The sequence below is a fragment of the Triturus cristatus genome, chromosome 2_2 (genome assembly GCF_964204655.1).
Source record: "Triturus cristatus chromosome 2_2, aTriCri1.1, whole genome shotgun sequence".
Lineage (NCBI taxonomy): Eukaryota > Metazoa > Chordata > Amphibia > Caudata > Salamandridae > Triturus > Triturus cristatus.
This window is the reverse complement of record NC_140582.1, coordinates 27,328,281-27,345,831: the sequence shown is the minus strand read 5'-3', so window position 1 is coordinate 27,345,831 and position 17,551 is coordinate 27,328,281. Positions and strand designations below refer to the sequence as shown.

General features: G+C 46.4%; 1 long non-coding RNA gene across 2 annotated transcripts in view; it reads right to left on the bottom strand.

Annotated features, from left to right (window-relative positions):
* The window catches only part of LOC146861781 (uncharacterized), an 819,473-nt gene that overhangs the window by 669,475 nt on the left and 132,447 nt on the right, over nt 1-17,551 (bottom strand). The gene's annotated exons all lie outside the window — the stretch shown is intronic.

Sequence of the window (17,551 nt, the reverse complement as noted above, 5' to 3'; positions counted from 1 at the left end):
ATTATGTCCCACTTCTCAAAGCCCTTCGAGGTCCACAAGGAGCCCAACCGCTCAGACGCGTATAGTGGTGACGCCCGGGTCAAACGATCCTTCCATCCCATCGCTGCATTGGCCGCATGCCACACTCGCACCATGACACGCGTGGGGCCCGTTAGGCGAGCATCAGGCGCGCTAGAATAGAGCGCTCGATTATGGTCACCACCTGGAAGGAGCATCCTATCCATTTCAAATGCCGGGTTTAAGGCGGGCCCATATAGGCCCTGATTAATCGCGGCTAGCTGGGAGGCCCAATAGTACCGTTTGATATCCGGAAGGGTAATCCCCCCATCATACCATGGGAGCGTCAGCTTCGCCAGGGCAATACGTGGCCTCCCGTCCCAGAGCAGGCGGCGCTGCAAACTCTCCACTTCGCGGAAGTAGCGTGCTGGGACGAGGTCCATAGTGTTCTGCAACGCGTACAGGAAAAGCGGCAGCGACATCATTTTAAACAATGCCGCCCGGCCGAGCGGCGAAAGCGGCAAGCGCCGCCAGCGCGCGACATCCTCTTTCAGGCGCTGGAGTGGGGGAAGCAAGTTCCGATCATACCGAGCCTCCAGGTCCAGCGTAATGAAGATACCCAGGTACCTAAATCCCTGCGGGGCGACCTGGATCGGACAGCCCCGCGGGAGGATAGGAGCCTCCCCGGAGAGAACGTACACACACGATTTAGCCCAGTTGATGACAAGACCGAAGTTACGACCGAATGAATGCAAAACATCAACCAGTACTATGAGTGATTTACGTGGGGAAGCTAGGTACAAAAGGATGTCATCAGCGTATAGGGATACGTGGTCCTCATACTCGGGGGTCCAGCGGAGACCACGGATGGAAGGCTCCCACCGCAGCCACTCCGCCAGGGGCTCCAAAGCAAGTGCAAAGAGGAGCGGCGATAAGGGGCAGCCCTGCCGCGTGCCCCGGCCCAGCTCGAACGGAGCTGATACTCTTCCGTTCACCACCACTTGCGCCAATGGGCCCGAATACAGCAATTTGACCCAACTGATGAACCCTGGGCCAAATCCGAACTTCGCAAGCATCGCCCAGATGTATGGCCACTCAAGCGTGTCAAACGCCATGGTGGCGTCTAAGGACGCCAAAATGGCCGGCTCCCGTATAAACGGGACACGTGCAAGCACACCGTGCAAGCGCCGCAGATTAAGGGCTGTGTTGCGATGAGGAATAAAGCCGGACTGGTCCTGATGGACCAAATCGCCCACCACGCCGACCAGCCGATTGGCCAGTACCTTAGCGAGAATCTTGGGCTCCGCATTCAGTAGTGAAATGGGCCGATAGGATGTAACCCGGTCCCGAGGTCTCCCCTCCTTGTGAATGACCACGATTGTAGCCAGACGCTGGTCCAGCGGGAGGGAGCCCACCGAGTGTGCCGCCAGGAACATAGCCCGGAGGTGGGGTGCCAGCGTATCTGGTCTCAACTTGTACAACTCGATAGGGAGACCATTCGGACCCATGGCCTTGCCGGACGCGACCGAGCGTATGGCGAGGGCGATTTCGTCGGAGGTGGGAACGGCATCCAGCAAAACCCTGTCATCCCCGGAAAGGGACGGCAGCGCGATATCCCTGAGCAGGGCACGGGAATCCTCTTCCGAGCAGGGAGACACCGGGGAATACACCCCACGGAAATAATCAGCGAAACAGGAGACGATTTCTTCTGGCTCAGTTACACACACACCATCCATTTTCTCAATCAGCGGGACCACACGATTCGCTCTCTCTTTTTTGTCCAACCACGCTATCAGTTTACCAGCCTTATCACCCACATCATACAGTCGCCCCTGTTGCTCTCTACTGAGGCCCCTGGCCGCCTCCGTGACGAGGGCCCTATAGGCCGCTTGCTTGAGTTTGAGGACATGTAATGCGGCATCCGTCACCCCACCTTCTAAATTACCCTCCAACTCGGCTATTTCAGCCTCCATCCGGGTCACCTCCTCCCGCTCGCGCTTCCGGCGTGGGAAATAAGGGATAGGGCTTCCCCTCGGAGTACTGCCTTGAAGGCCTCCCACAGCGGTACAGCCGAATGCACGGACCCCACGTTCTCTTCAAAATATCGCTGAAGGGATTTAATCAATTCAGCACGAATGGTGGGGTCGCGCAGGTACCAAGGATTGATTGGGACAACCCTACCCTCACCCCTCGGAAAGACATCAAAGTGCAGTAAAAGCGGGGAGTGGTCCGAAATACCCCGTGGCAAATGGTGCACCTCTCCCACCCTCCCAACATAGGCCGCCGGGACAAGGACATAGTCTAGTCGTGAGAGACTACCATGGGCTCCCGAGTGGAAAGTGTACTGCAGCTGCGTGGGGTGTTTTAAACGCCAGCAGTCCACTAACTCAAATGTATCCAAGAGGCCGGGTAGCCACGCCTGTGCCCGGGGGAGGTCCCTGGGGGGGTGACGATCCAAAGTCCCAGATACCACCGCATTGAAATCCCCCCCACAACTAAAAGCCCCCCCGGAAGGCCAAGGAGAAGCCGCCCCAGGTCTGTAAAGGTGGTCGACTGCAGCCCCGGTGGGATGTACACTGACACAAAGACAACCACTTTGCCCTCCAATCTTCCCACCAAGACCGTGTAACGTCCCCTGTCATCGTGGAGCACCTTATCAATCTCCAACGGGAGCGAGTTCCTCACCATGATGCCCACACCCCTTGAGCCAGACGTAAAGCCCGAGTGAGCCACTAGGCGATAGCCACGCCGATTCATGGCGCAGAAGGAGTTGCCAATGAGGTGTGTCTCCTGCAGAAAGACTACATCGGGCGAGATTCTCTTCAAAAACTGCAGGACCACACCTCGTTTGATCCTGTCCCCCAGCCCATTCACATTCCAAGACAACAAAGTTAAGTCCCTACCCCCCATCATACACAAAAGCCATCATTCGTCCCCCGGAGAGCACTTTAGAACTAACACAAAAGTACGTTTGCCTTGTGATAAAAACGAACAACACCCCATCCCTACCCACCCACCCCAACAGAACTCCCCCCTCCCTGCACCCCTGCATGAGCCCGAACAGCCCCCCCAACGTGCAGTGTGCCTGTCGCCCCATATATGGTTGAACTAACTAGACCCCCTAGAGGAGGAGGGAGAACCCCCAACAGACCCAACACAACCCCCATAGGAGGGGAACTTACAAAAACTGACGCAGAATCGAAAGTGGCATCATTTCCGTCCAGAGTGAGGCCCAATATTAAACCCTCAGTCCCGATCCAGCGTGCCGTCTCCCCCCGCCGCCCCCCCCCCCGCCCCCCCGATCACGATCCCCGGGCAGAGTATCCAGCCAGTCCCCGGCCACTTCGGGACGATCAAAGAAGTGCGTGCGACCATTTACCTCCACTCGCAGCTTGGCTGGGAAGAGCATGGCGTATTTGAGGTTTAGGTCCCGAAGACGGCGCTTGACGCCTAGGAAGCTCAGTCTCTGCTTCTGGACCGCTGGGGTGAAATCAGGGTAAAAATTTACCTCCATATTGTCAAACTTGACCGGTCCATGCAGTCTGGAGGTTTGCAGGATAGCGTCTCTGTCCCGAAAATTGAAAATCCGGGCAATGAGAGGTCTCGGAGGGGCTCCGACCTTCGGCCTTCCCCCGGGAACCCTGTGGGCCCTCTCCACAGCGAAGAATTTACTCAGCCCCCGTGGCTGGAGATGGGTGGCAATCAGGTCCTCCACAAAGAGATCCGCCGCCGCCTCCTCGCGTCCCTCAGGAACCCCAATGATGCGGATGTTGTTCCTCCATGCCCGACTCTCCGAGTCCTCCAGGCGTCGGTCCATAAGCGCACTCGCCTGACTAAGCCGGCGCACCTCTGTTTGTAAGGCCGCCACATCTGTCGTTAGTCCCGATGCGGCGTGGGCCAAAGAATCTACTCGGTCGTTGGTTTTGGAAAGATCGGCCCTCACCAGGCCAACATCCACGAGGACCGAGTCGATCTTCTGCGCCAGTGTATCAAACCGCTGGCCCACCGAGGCCTTCATCTCGGCAATGGCGCCCATGATATCTCGCAGAGTCAGATCTGCGGGCAGGTCTGGGGCATCAGGAGGGCTCTCAGGGGACTTACGCGGTCCATCGGGAGATCCCTTCTGGAGGGTATAGCGGTCCATACTATTGGCCTGATGGACGGCGCCACGCCGGGTCGATTTGGTCTTTGCCCGGTCTCCATCTTGTTTCGTGGCCATGGCCTCCAGCCTCCCAGTCGCACCAGCCACGTCGTGTAGGGCAGGAAAGCAGGGCCACGAACTCCGGGGGGGGCCACCTCAGAGCAGCGGGGTGGATCACAGTCCGCAGGCAGGCAGGGCCTCCCAGCAAGGCCACACCAACACCAAGGGCTCCGCAACCCAACCTCGCAGAGATGGCAAGGAGGTGCGAAAGCGAAAACGCGGGGTACGCGTGTCGCCAGGCCCTGCCTGCCGCTGTTGTTCACTTTGCCACTGGACCACCCCACAGCGCAAATCCGGGGTCCGGCGAGAGGAAGGCCGCAAACCTCAATCGGTGCTCACTCCGGTGTCCGATGTCCGATTCGGGAGCGGGAAACGGGTGCCACCTCAGCTCAGGTTCACCAACATAGTCCCCTCATCCAGGGCAGGATAATTTCAGGATAATCGTAGGAGGTTGCGGAGGTCCTCGGGAGCCTCGCACCTACGCGGCCATCTTGGTTGCGCGCTAGGCTCCTCCTCAGTGATGTGATTTTCAACTTTCTTTTTACATTCCATTTCCTAACTGTAACCTTTAACTTTTGAGAGTGGGTGTGTGAGTGGCTATATAGGTTGTTGAGTGGGTGGGTGTGTGAGTGGCTCTTTGTGTCTGAGTGGCTGTGTGAATGGGTTTTTGGGTGTGTGAGTTGCTGTATCGGTCTGTGACTTGGTGAGTGAGTGACTGTATGGGTGTGCACATGGCTGTGCAAGTGGGTGTAGAAGTGTCTGTGTGGATCTGTGACTTGATGAGTGAGTGGGTCTGTGTGTGGGTGCATGAGTATCTGAGTGGGTCTGTGAGTGTTTGCATGAGTGTCTCTGCAGGTCTGTGAGTGGATGAATGAGTTTCTGAGTGGGTGAGTCAGTGGGTGCATGGTAAAAATGTTAGGGGAGCACACAGGAATCAGGTCCTCATGCCAACACCCCCTGTGACATCCTCCTGTCCAACTTACCCACAATCTGCTACCCTCTGCTGCCTTCAAAGTTGTGCCTCCTATGCTCACTTTCAACTCATTTTTCTGCCTCTTCTCTTCTTGCTCCTGCTCTCTATTTGCTTCTTTGTGTTGTTTCTCCCTTTATTTTGCCTCTTTCTGCTCACTCCTGACCTTTTTTCTACCTCTTGCCGTTTGCTTCTGACCTCTATTTTGCCTCTTGCTGCTCATTTCTGACCTCTATTAGGTCTCTTTCTGCTCACTCCGGACCTTTATTTTGCTGCTTTCTGCTTGTTTTGAACCTTCATTCTGCCTCTTGCTCCTGGTTTCTCACCTCTATTTTGCCTATTTCTGCTTATTTCTGACCTTTATTCTTAATCTTTCGCCTCCATTATGACCTTTATTTTGCCTCTTTCTGCTTGTTTCTGACCTTTATTCTGCCTCTTTCTGCTTGTTTCTGACCTATTTTTTCTCTTGCTTCTCTTTTCTGACCTCTATTTTCTCTCTTTTTGTTCATTTCTCATTTTTATTTTGCCCCTTTCTGTTCGTTTCTGACCTCCATTCGTCCTCTTTCAGGTCCCTTCTGACCTTTATTCTGCCTCTTTCCACTCGTTTCTCACATTTATTCGACCTCATTCTGCTCGTTCCTGACCTCTAGTTTGCCACTTTCTACTTGGTTCTCACAGTTATTTTGACTCTTCTGCTCATTGCTGATCTTTATTTTTCCTCTTTCTGTACTTCTCTCACCTTTATTTTGCCTCTTGCTGCTCCTTTCTGACCTTTATTCTGCTCCTTTGTGCTTGTTTCTCTCCTTTATTTTGGCCTCTTTCTGCTCGTTGCTTACCTTTATTTTTCCTCATTCTGTTCATTGCTGACTTTTATTTTACCTCATTCTGCTCATTTATCACCGTTATGCAGCCTCTTTCCCCTCGTTTCTCACCTTTATTTGACCTCCTTCTGCTTGTCCCTGACCTCTTTTCTGCCTCTTTTCGCTCGTTTCTCACCATTATTTTAATTCTTTCTGCTTGTTGCTGAGGTTTATTTTCCATCTTTCTGCCCTTTATTTTGCCTCCTTTCTGACTTTTATTCTGCCCCTTTCTGCTTGTTTCTGACCTTCAGGGCTGGAATGGTCATAGTGGGCTTTGGGCACTTCCCCAGGAGGCTGCAAGAGCAGGGGCCGATTTTTACAACGGTGGGGGGTGTTTTTGTTATCTGGGCTGGTTTTGCTGTGGTGCTGCTTTAACAAAAGCAGTAAGGGAGCTGGTCCGTCAAGATTGCAAGGGCTGCTTTGGGTTCCCAGTCCGGCCATGCTGACCTTTATTTTGCCTCTTCCTGCTCATTTCTGACTTTTACTCTGCCTCTTTCTGCTCCCTTCTGACCCTTATTATGCCAATTTGTTTCTTATTTCTCACTGATATTCTGCCTCTTTTTGCTCATTTCTCACCATTATTCAGCCTTTTTCTGCTCATTTCTAGGCCTGGGCGAAGCACTACGCTACGCTCGTGTAGTTTGCGAAGTTCGCGCTACTTCGCACTACGCGAACTGCACGTAGCACAGTGCGAACACGCGTAGCGTAGTGTTGCGTAGTGCTGCGGTCATTTTTTGCTTGCTCGCGGTCCTCAACGTCAAGTTGGCGACCGCGAGCAAGCAAAATGACATCCCGGCGAGACTTTTTCCTTGTTCGCGATCAGCAACTGCAAGTTGGCGATCGCGAGCATGGAAAATAAACCTCCCGGCGAGATTCCCAACGCGAGGAGGTCAGGTTTCTCATTGTGAGTGGTCGCGTATGCTCGCGACCGCTCGCGATGAGAAACTACCAGTTCGCGTTGAGAAAGCTGAAGCTCGAGTAAAAATCTACTCGAGCAGCAGAAAACTACAGCTCGCACTGTGCAAGATGCCATTTTCAATGATTGCACAGTGCCGGTTGCTTGTCCGCACTGTGCAATCATTGAAACAACATCTTGCACAGTGCGAACATGTTACTACGCAGTTCGCGAAGTGCTACGCGTAGCTCGCGTAGTGCGAACTTCACTTTGCGTAGCTTCGCGAAGTGCTACTTCGCGAACTACGCCCACCCTTACTAATTTCTTACATTTATTCTGCTTGTTTCAGCTCCTTTCTGACCTTAAATATGCTTCTTTCGGCTCATTTTGAGCTTTATTTTGTATATTTCTGCTTGTTTCTCACCTTTATTATGCCTCTTGCTGCTAATGTCTTACCTTTATCCTGCCTCTTTCTGATTACTTCAGTTCTTCATCATCATCATCCATATTTATTTGGCATTTAGATAAGTGCATAAAAATTACATATAATTGTTAAAATGTAATATACATCATATAAAACATTAGTTCTTTATAGTACCTCTTTCTGCTCCCTTCTCACTTTTCCCCGGGACCGTGGAAGGAGCTCCAAGACCCCCGCAGTGCTGGAATGCAGCTCCCTGCGTGTAGGAGCAATAGTTTCATCTCTTTCCCTGTCTGCATGTCTGCATGCAATAAAAGAGATGAAACCCCCATTTCCAGTGTGTGGGAGCAGTTTGACATCTCTAGCATGTTGAAACTGGAGTGTTTGCCCCAACAGTTTCTTGCTGTAAAGCCTTGGGGAGGTGGTGGCCCCCAGGGCTCAAAAGAGGCCATCGAGGGGGTACCCCGCTGGCCCCTGCCAATATGCAAATTAAACCCTAGGGAGATGGTGCTCCCCCTGGGCTTAGAGATCCTTAGGAGTAGGGTTGGAGTAGGGTCCCCTCCCATGCCCCTGGGACCTGGCCCACCAAGGGGCTCATTTCAAACAAGCGTGGGAGGCAACGCCTTTTTGAAATTTTATTTTTGTCATGTTTTTCAGTGAAATTTTTCTTAAAAGAGCTTTTCGGCCCTCTCGGAGTCCAAGGGGGACCCAGGAAACAGATTTAGGGGTTCAGGGTATTCCTAACCCTAAACCTTTTTCTTGTTTAAAATATTTCTTCTGGGACTCAGCTGAAGCCGGGTTCCAAGATTGCTGCCAACACTTTCTGGATGAAGCCATTCAGTTCTCAGCACGAGATCTGGAGGGTTTGTGGAGCCTTCACGTCCCTAGGTTTCAGGGATGTTATAGTTAGAAATTAGCATTTAAAAAACCTTAGAAATTCTCTGAAAAAACCACAGGTTTCAGAGCCGTTATAGTTAGTTGGGCATTTCACTCGTACAAAACCAGAGAAATTTGTCCGTTATAGTTAGTTGAGCTAACTATAACTTGCGCCCCCACAATGACATCACATATTACATCACTGATTACATCATCAACCTACCTGTTACCTCCAGTAAGCCCCACACAGTGGGATTGCTGAGAGGTGGACACAGTCCACGCTCCCTTTCTCCACCACTCTGCAAACGTACCTCCTGGCGCTCTTGGTCGGGGAATAAAGTCCCCTTGCCTCCTGAGGGTCCCTGGGGGCCAATTAGCTCTCCTGTTATCTCTAGTAAGCCCCACACAGCTGGATTGCTGAGACTGGTCCGAGGCCCTGCCCTCTTTTTACACCACTCTTTAAACACGCCTCGTGGTGTACAGCTTGTCAGGGGATGAAGTCCCCTTTAGTCCTGAGGTCCTCAGTGCACAAGAGGACCTCATCGCCCGACCAGCAATGCGCCAAGAGGTGCAGTTGCAGAGTGGTGTAAAAATGGGTGTGGCCTCCGACCCCCTCTCAGCAATCCCACGGAGTGGGGCTTACTGGAGGTACCTAGTGAGCTAGTTGGCCCCCAAGGAACCTTAAGATTCTAGGGGACTTAATCCCCAACCCAGAAAGCGCCGAGAGGTGTGTTTGATGAGTGGTGCAGGGAGGGGGAGGGGCCTCTGGCTAGATACCGCCTTTTCTTTTCTTTTTTTGTCAGAAGAGGGGCCGTGTGTCCCCCTTCTCTTAATATTTTGTGGGCCTTTGGGACTCCATCCCCCAGGGCCTCAGACATTTGTTTTTTTTTTTTTAACAGGAAGAGGGCCGCGTGGCCTCCCTCCTAAGGCTATTATTGGCCCTGGGGACCCCAAGGGCATTGCCACTTTGAAAAAAAAAATTAAAACATTATTACGGGAGGGGGGTCATGTGGCCCCCCTTCTCTGGGCAACTTTTGGCCCAGGGGACCCCATCCCCTGGGGCATGCCCTCATGTTGGGGGCCGCAGAGGGAGCCCCAATGCCCCCATGGTAAATGCCAGCTCCCTGCCTCCTGTGGGTGCCGACATTGCTTTTGGACAAAAGGAGCTGCAAACATGCAGCTTCCTTTGCCGCAAAAGCAATTCTGCTTTGCTTCATGGAAGCAAGAGCAGGTTTACTGCTCTTGCTTCCATGAAGCAAAGCATTGTTTGCTATGACAGGGCGGGAGCCGGCCTCCCGTCCTGCCATAGCAAACTGCAATGTCCCAGGGTGGGGACCCCAGGACATAGCTGGAGGGTGGTCTTACCCAGGGCCAAGGAGAGCTCCATGAGGGGAGCCACACAGCCCCACCAAACATTTTTTTAAAGCCCCAGGGAGGAGGTGGTCCCCGGGGGTCCCCTACAGACCCCGTATTTAAATTACTCTGTGCCCCGCGGTGGTGGTGGTCGCCGGGGCAGTGTGGGAGGGCAGAAGCCCCCATACCTTTGTAATTGAAACAAAGCCCTGGGGAGGTGGCGGTCCACGGGGCTGTGGGGGACATGAGGCCCCCCACATTTAAAGTTGAAAGCCCCAGAAAGGTGGCGGTCCCCAGGGCAGCATGGGGGGAAAATCCCCCCACACATTTTTTTTTACCACAGCACCGGGGGGTGGCAGTTCCCAGGACTGCCACATGCCTCCCCACATGTTCTAAACAAAGCCTTCGACGTGGCCCGCCTTTGTTCTCCTTCATCTTTGATTCTCTTTTCACATTTCCGTCACCCTTTTTTTCAAATAATTACTCGCAATACTGTCCCTTGGGTCTCTCTTGTTCCGCTTTGATCTTAACACGACCCATTGTTTTAACTCATCTTTTCTTACTAGTTGCCTTGTAAATTCTGATGAATAACTCTCATTATACAGTCAATATTTCAGTGTGTGTGGTTTACCCATTGCCCAATGTAAATGTTTGCTTTTCCTTTTCTCTCCCTCTAACCCTCTTTTATCTCCATGGTTTACGCAATATAGCATCTTTCACTGTAAATACTCTGGCAACATTATCAAGTCTTAAGCCAAATGTAAACAGGCATGTATAAATATAAAGTCCTGATAATGGTCCCGTTAATTTTTGCAAGGGATCGAAATGCCGTTGACAGTCTTTACATCATATGCAATTAATATATTGTTAAGTTCAAATGTGCAATGGTGCTTTCACGTTACATGAGTCTGCTATAATCTATACTACGCAGACACGTTCCTTTTTGCCTGAAGCTTTCCTTTATTTGTGTTTTTTTGTTTCCTTGTGTTAGTAGGACGCTGGATGTGTCCCACTTGAATTTTGTTTATGTATTTTATGTAATATATCTATTTTGAGATAAAACCCTGTCTGGCTGGACAAAGAATATAGCCTCTATTTAGCCTATATTTATTTTTCATATAATCCCAGATTGTCTAGGGACCCCTGTCTTTTATAATATACTTACCTAAGGTCCCTGACCAATTGCTTATTGGGTTCCCTTGTCCTGTAGAACAGCAGCCAATCGGAATCAAGCTCGTGCTCGGGAGGGTTTGCGGATCCACCGCAGTCACCGGATATATAAATATTTTAAATATGAATATATTTCAGGAACTAGGACGGTGATTTAAAACCAGTCCAGTGTTGTTTTTTAATTATGTTCAATCTTCTTATGTCACCATTCTGAATTCTTCTCGTTTCACTCACTTATTTCTGAGCACACTTTCCACATGCACGTTTCCTCTGGAGCAACCTCTAACAAAAACTACCAAAAACTATCGAATGAAAGATTAAGTTGTTTTCACCTATGAAAATAAATGCATGGTGAACAAGATTATGGTTTGTTGCACTTTTCCTGTTTTATGAAGATCAATGTGTTAAATACCATGAGCAACCAAAGCGGTTTTTTCTAAAGCTCATAAGTAAGGATTTGTTATTACAGAGTATGGATCAATAACGTCTTTGTAATGAAAGTCTAGGACCACTGTTTTTTGTATCGTAACTCACCCAGGTCCTTCGACTATTGGGTTACCCCATTTTTGTAAAGGCTGCCATTCTATTTAGACAGACTCTAGCACACTTGGGTTCACAAGAAGACAAATTTATTGGCACACAAACAAACAGTCATCAGCAGTGCATTGCGGGGGCGCGAGTAATAGTTAGCTAACTATAAAGGCTGAATTTCTTTTGTTTTGAATGAGTGGAATGTCAGCCTAACTAAAACGTTTCTGAAACCTGTGTTTTTTTAGTGAATAGCTAAGTTTTTTTAAATGCTAATTCCTAACTATAACATCTCTAAAACCTATGTTTTTTTCAATGAATTTCTTAAGTTTTTTAAATGCTAATTCCTAACTATAACGTCCCAGAAAACCTATGGTTTTTCCATTCAACTTTTAAGGTTTTTTTAACCATTTTATTTATGAAAAGATGTTTGTAAGTATTTTTTTTATTTTTTGTCCATGTTTTTTAAAGTATTTTTGTAAAGTTTAAAAATAATGTTAATCAGTTTTTAAAAATATATATATAACATAGCTGATCAAAGATTTGTAGTGTTATTTGTTTGAATTGACATTTTTTTCGTTTGTAATTCTGTACAGTGTGATATATAACAGAATTTTGAATTAAAAAAGAAAAATTTAAAAAAGTTTAGCATTTAAAAATTTTTTTTTTGCTAAATTACATTTTGTATAAGTGCTTTTAATAGTATGAAACTTGTTTTCTTTTACCAACTATCTTTTTTATATATAAATATATATTTTTAATCAAAAAAATGGTCACATACCGTACGCTACTCTATGTGGTGGGTGCGGATCCGTTATGCGAATATCACTCTAAAAAACATATTTAGAGTGAATTAATAAATTTTTGTTCACATAGAGGTTTATTACTGAGTACATAAAAATAGCAATAAAGAAGTTATCAATTTAATTTTTGTGGACGCGATGATATCGCTTACCATACACGGGTCTATGCGTTGCATGTGCGAATTCATTACACAAATGTAACCCTAAAATACATACTTACACTGAAATTATATATTTTATTAGCTAAGGTTTATTATTGAATCCTAAAAATTAGTATTAGTGTTCTTATGTAATATTTTAAGATGTTTAAAGCACATTTTTATGTATGCGGCACCATCGCGCAGCGGACGCGTAGGGGTCAAAAATCCTGCCGTCACATATTTCTGAGATCGTGTAGGGGACACAACTCCGGTGTAATTTTTAAAAGTGTGAAATATGAATGTTTCATGTTTAAATATCTGTTTTGCATGAAAACCTTTGATTGGAATACTTTGAAACACATTATCCTAATAGTAATTTTTAGTTTTATATTACATTTAGTACATTTTATAGGTTCGCAACATACAGACGACAAGTGCGCACCGTACGCGCGACGGGTGTGCGATCTCTACGCGACTTCGTGTCACACAGAAAGAAAGTGACTTATTGGTTAAAGAGGTTATCATTTTGTTGGTGGGTGGAGCCACGACCTCTCACAGTCCTTTCATTTTGGATGTGTCTGGCTTGAAGACTACCTGTTTTGTAGGCTCTGTTAATTTTGTATTTTGGGGGGTATTCTTCATTTTTCCCCAAAAAATAATGGCATCAGCGTTCCCTGAAGAGCAGGAGGAGGAGATGGAACAGGTGGAGGAGCCAGGGAAGAACAGGAGGGAAAGCATTGTGTGGGCTTTCTTCATTGTGCCTGAAAGTGAAAAGAAAGTGAATGTAGGCAAGGTGACATGTACAATTTGTCACAAAGTCTTGTCAAGAGAATCAGAAAAGAAGTACTCATGTGGTCCGTCTTCCATGAAAAAATATCTTGATACAATACATCCTGTTCGTCTTGCATGAGAGGTGGCGCACCGAAGTATAGAAGAAGCAGCCAATGATGATGGAACACAACCATCAACATCTGCAGGGGTTGGTTTAAATATACCACAACCTCTCATTGTTCCGGAGTTGGCAGATACTGGCATCCACTGCAGAAAATGATTGACGACTGTGTGTTGGAGAGCTCTCCATAGACGCTGTCAAGAGTCTCCTCAGCGCTCACAAATGTTTGTTTTTTTACTTGTGTTTCTTCGTTGAAAAGAAACTGCAAAGTTGGACACTAACTTTTATTTTGTGTTTTAAAAAAATGAAAAACACCCAAAAAGGTTAAAAAAAAAACATCAGAAAATACAATAAAATAGCAAACCTGGAAGAAGTGGACTGACTGAGGGCAAATGGTTTTAACACAACTAGGCTTATCCCTAGTCAAAGCAAGGAGGAATTAGGTGTGGGCATACCAGCCTTGGATTCCACTATTGGGCCTATCAAATCTACGATACAGAGAGATAAGGATATAAGAGAGGGAACAGACACACTGGCTTTATACGAACATGCGAGTCAGGGGGGGACATTGGACTCTGCCCTGATACATAATCTGTATGATACTCCACCTTCAGCAGCCTGTGCAAAAATATCAACCTCTACGTTACTGCTGGCTAAAAATATTATAGCACCACACTTAACACAGGAGGTTAATCAGCCCGTTCCCAAACCAGGGGAGTCTCCAGATGTTTGTATAAATGATCCACATAATCACAGCTGTAACTTCCTGTTTTGGAATGTAGCAGGTTTAAAATCAAAAATAAGGAATGTAGATTGGAATAAATTTGTACATAGCTTTGATTTTATATGTCTACAGGAAACTTGGTCAGTGGAGCCGATACATATAAATGGCTATAAAACTGTACACATGCCAGCAATAACCTCTAAGCATGGCAGAGCCAAAGGTGGCTTAAGTATCTATGTTTCTAACCTGCTGAATTCTGGTAATATCCACACGGTAGCGGAGGATTCATACTATATTATTATTAGTCTATCCTTGGAAAAATCCCAAATAGTAATCTTAGTGAATTACTATAACAATGTGCCCCAAGACCAAATAGAAATGATTATTAAAGCTATATCTGGTCATATTCACAAATTACAGGAAACTGAATCCAGGGACTTACTGATTATTTGGGGTGGGGATTTTAATTCCGGCCTGTGCCAACATTCGGATACGGGGAACTGTGGTTTGATTTACGACATGGAAACTACTTTTCCTCATTTCCCTCATTCCAAGTATGGTGAGAGCCTAAACGACATAGCATCTGACTTTGATTTGGGCTTTGCGAACATTTTGTGCTCCCCGCCGGTTTCTTTTGGTCCAACTTTCAATGGTCGGGGAACCTTCTCTACAATTGACTTTATTTTGGTCACTAATAGGCACCGTTCTAGAATCACCAGTTTTCATATACATAAGATTGCCATAAGTGATCATTTTCCCCAGAGTGTCGCTATCATATTGTTTGGAAATGAAGCTATGAGATCTAAAAGCCCTAATCCTCTATTAAGGGATATTTGCCTCTCAAGGCTAAATGGCTATGCCTTAAAGTGGGATAAAATAGACCCAAACGAGGTAATGAACAATGTCTTAATGAAATGCAACGATAAGTTATTGGCTTGCTTGAATGAGGATTCCACAAGCAATGAAGTCATTAATGGTTTCATTGCTATTACAAATCAAATCAAGGAGGTGCTTACTGTTACAATTAAAAGTAAGAATGGTACCAAGAAGAACGAGGGCTGGTTTGATACTAACTGTACTAGGGCCCATAGGAATCTCAAAAAGGCTCTCCACTTGGAAAAAAAAGACAAGCCCAGGATTAGAGAGGCGCGAAAAGAGTACAACTATGCCCTAAAAGAAAGAAAAAAGGCCCTTAAATTGGAAGCATGGACGGCTTTACATGAAGCCGCCCACAGTAGGGATACTAGCGCCTTCTGGAAGGCAGTTAATGCCCCTTTTTTATTTCAAAAGATACAGCCACAATAGAGGTGGCAATAACTGAACAGGAGTGGATCGACCATTTCTCTGCTCTGTATAACGACCCCAATGTAGGACCCCAGACCACTTCTGAACAGGAAAGTGTTCAAGTGAATATAGGGGGTCAGGGTTCACATCAGCACTTCCAGCATGATGAGGTAATCCTTGCAATTAACAAAAGCCTGGGCGGAAAAGCCGCCGGTCCAGATGGCGTCCCAGTTGACATTTTTAAACACAATTTGGAAGTCTGGGCCCCATTGTTGACACAAGTTTTTAATGCATGTGGCCCCGCTGGCCTTCCCCCCACATGGTATGAATCCATCTTGGTACCTATTTTTAAAAAAGGGAACAGGTCTGATCTGGCCTGTTATCGGCCAATATCCTTGTTGGATAGTACCGTAAAAATTGTAGGCCGAGTGATCCTAAATAGATTACAGGACTGGGCGGAGGAACAGGCAGTGCTAAGTGATTTGCAATATGGGTTCCGTAAAAAATTAGGCACAATAGAGCAGGGCCTTAATCTCAACATTTTAATGAATAAATACATTAAAGCCAAAAAAGGTCCAATATACCTTGCTTTCGTTGACTTGTCATCAGCGTTTGACTGCGTCATACACAATAAATTATGGCACATACTCGAGGAGATGGGTGTGGAGGTGGATTTGATCTCCTTTTTAAGGCAGTTATATCACGGGGCCAAGGCGCAGGTTCGTTATGGGATAAAGGGGGAATGCACTAGACACTTTAAAGTGAGGCGTGGTGTGAGACAAGGCTGCGTCCTTGCTCCATTTCTTTTTACGCTATATATAAATAGTTTGGAAAAGGTTTTAATACAGGAGTGCAGGGACTTACCACTAGTTGCTAAGCGACCCATCCCTGCATTATTATACGCAGACGATGCGGTCTTAATGGCTCGTACGTCACAAGGATTACAAAGGGTTGTAGATAGTTTTGCAAATTTTATGTCAGAGAGGGGCTTAACCATTAATTCATCCAAGACACTTATAATGAATTGTGGGACTAGATGCACAAAGCCCCAGACCATTTTTATTGATAAAAAACGGATCGAAAGTACTAAAACATTTTCCTACCTTGGTATCCTTTTCGAACGTAAGGGTTCCTGGCTGGAGGCAGTCCGAACCAGAAGGCTACTATTTATAAGAACCCTTTCTGCCCTCTCCAACTTTAGTAGGAAAATGGGCAGACGACCAACGGTGGAACTACTAAATATATACAAAGCAAAATGTGTTACTGTAGCCACATATGGAGCGGGTGTTTGGGGATACATGGATGTATATCCCATCCAGGTAGTCGAGAATATTTTCTTAAGGTTTCTATTAATGGTCCCAAACAACACTTCCTCTTTTATTTGCCATACAGAATTAGGGTTGACATATTTGGAAGACACCATAAAGATTCAACCGATTCTGCTGTGGCATAGAGTTTGGACAATAGAGGAATTGAAACTTAACCGCTTGATTATCACTGATTGTATGGGTCTTGATGGAGTGAAACAAGTTAAATGGTTGCTTTATGTTAAAACATTCCTATATAATCTGGGTCACCAAGAATTTTATGATGATCCTACCACTATGCTCAGGATATCTAGGAAAGACCTTAAGAGAGAGTCCTTAGGTTTTCTTAATGACCAGAGGCTCTGTATAGAAATGAACAAAAAAACGGTCCAGGCGCATAACCTTACTTTAACATCTTTTAAATTGCAACCATACCTAGACCTGACAGTATCTGACTATGAAAAATTCCTTTTAATTCGTTTTCGTTTAGGCATTTTACATAGATTAACTAGCTTCCCTACAGCTAATGATTGGTCAAATGTACTGTGTAAATGTCCTTGTGATGATACGTCAGGTCAATCGACCATTCATGTGGTATTCTTTTGTAAATTTTATTCAGTGCAGAGGAATTTATGGATTATTCCTCTGTTAAAACTACTTGGTTTGAGGCAATGTCGTCCAGCCCTTATAGTCCTTCAACAGTTGGAGACACCTTATGTAATGGCCTCTATAACAACCTTTTTAAAAAAATGTTTTTAGGTGCAGGAAATCGATCCAAATGTAATATGTATTGATATAATGTCTTTTTTCTCTTTTTAATTGGACAACTGTTTTAACTAGAATGTAAATATATGATTTTTAAGAAGTGTTGTACTGTAATTTTGAGATGTAATGTTTTGCACTACTTTGATCCAACTCTGCACATTTAAGCACTAGCACTTCCCCCCCAAAGACAAATGTATTGCTCCCGGGACAAACCTTACACCCTATACCGCATTTTGTGTCAACATGGAACATTATGACTACCCTACTTTATCTTTTTTATGTACTCTTCAAATTTTTTAACGTATCCTCATGAATTATTGATGTATTTGCATATGTGTAAATATTTTGTGAGTGTATTCTTTTAT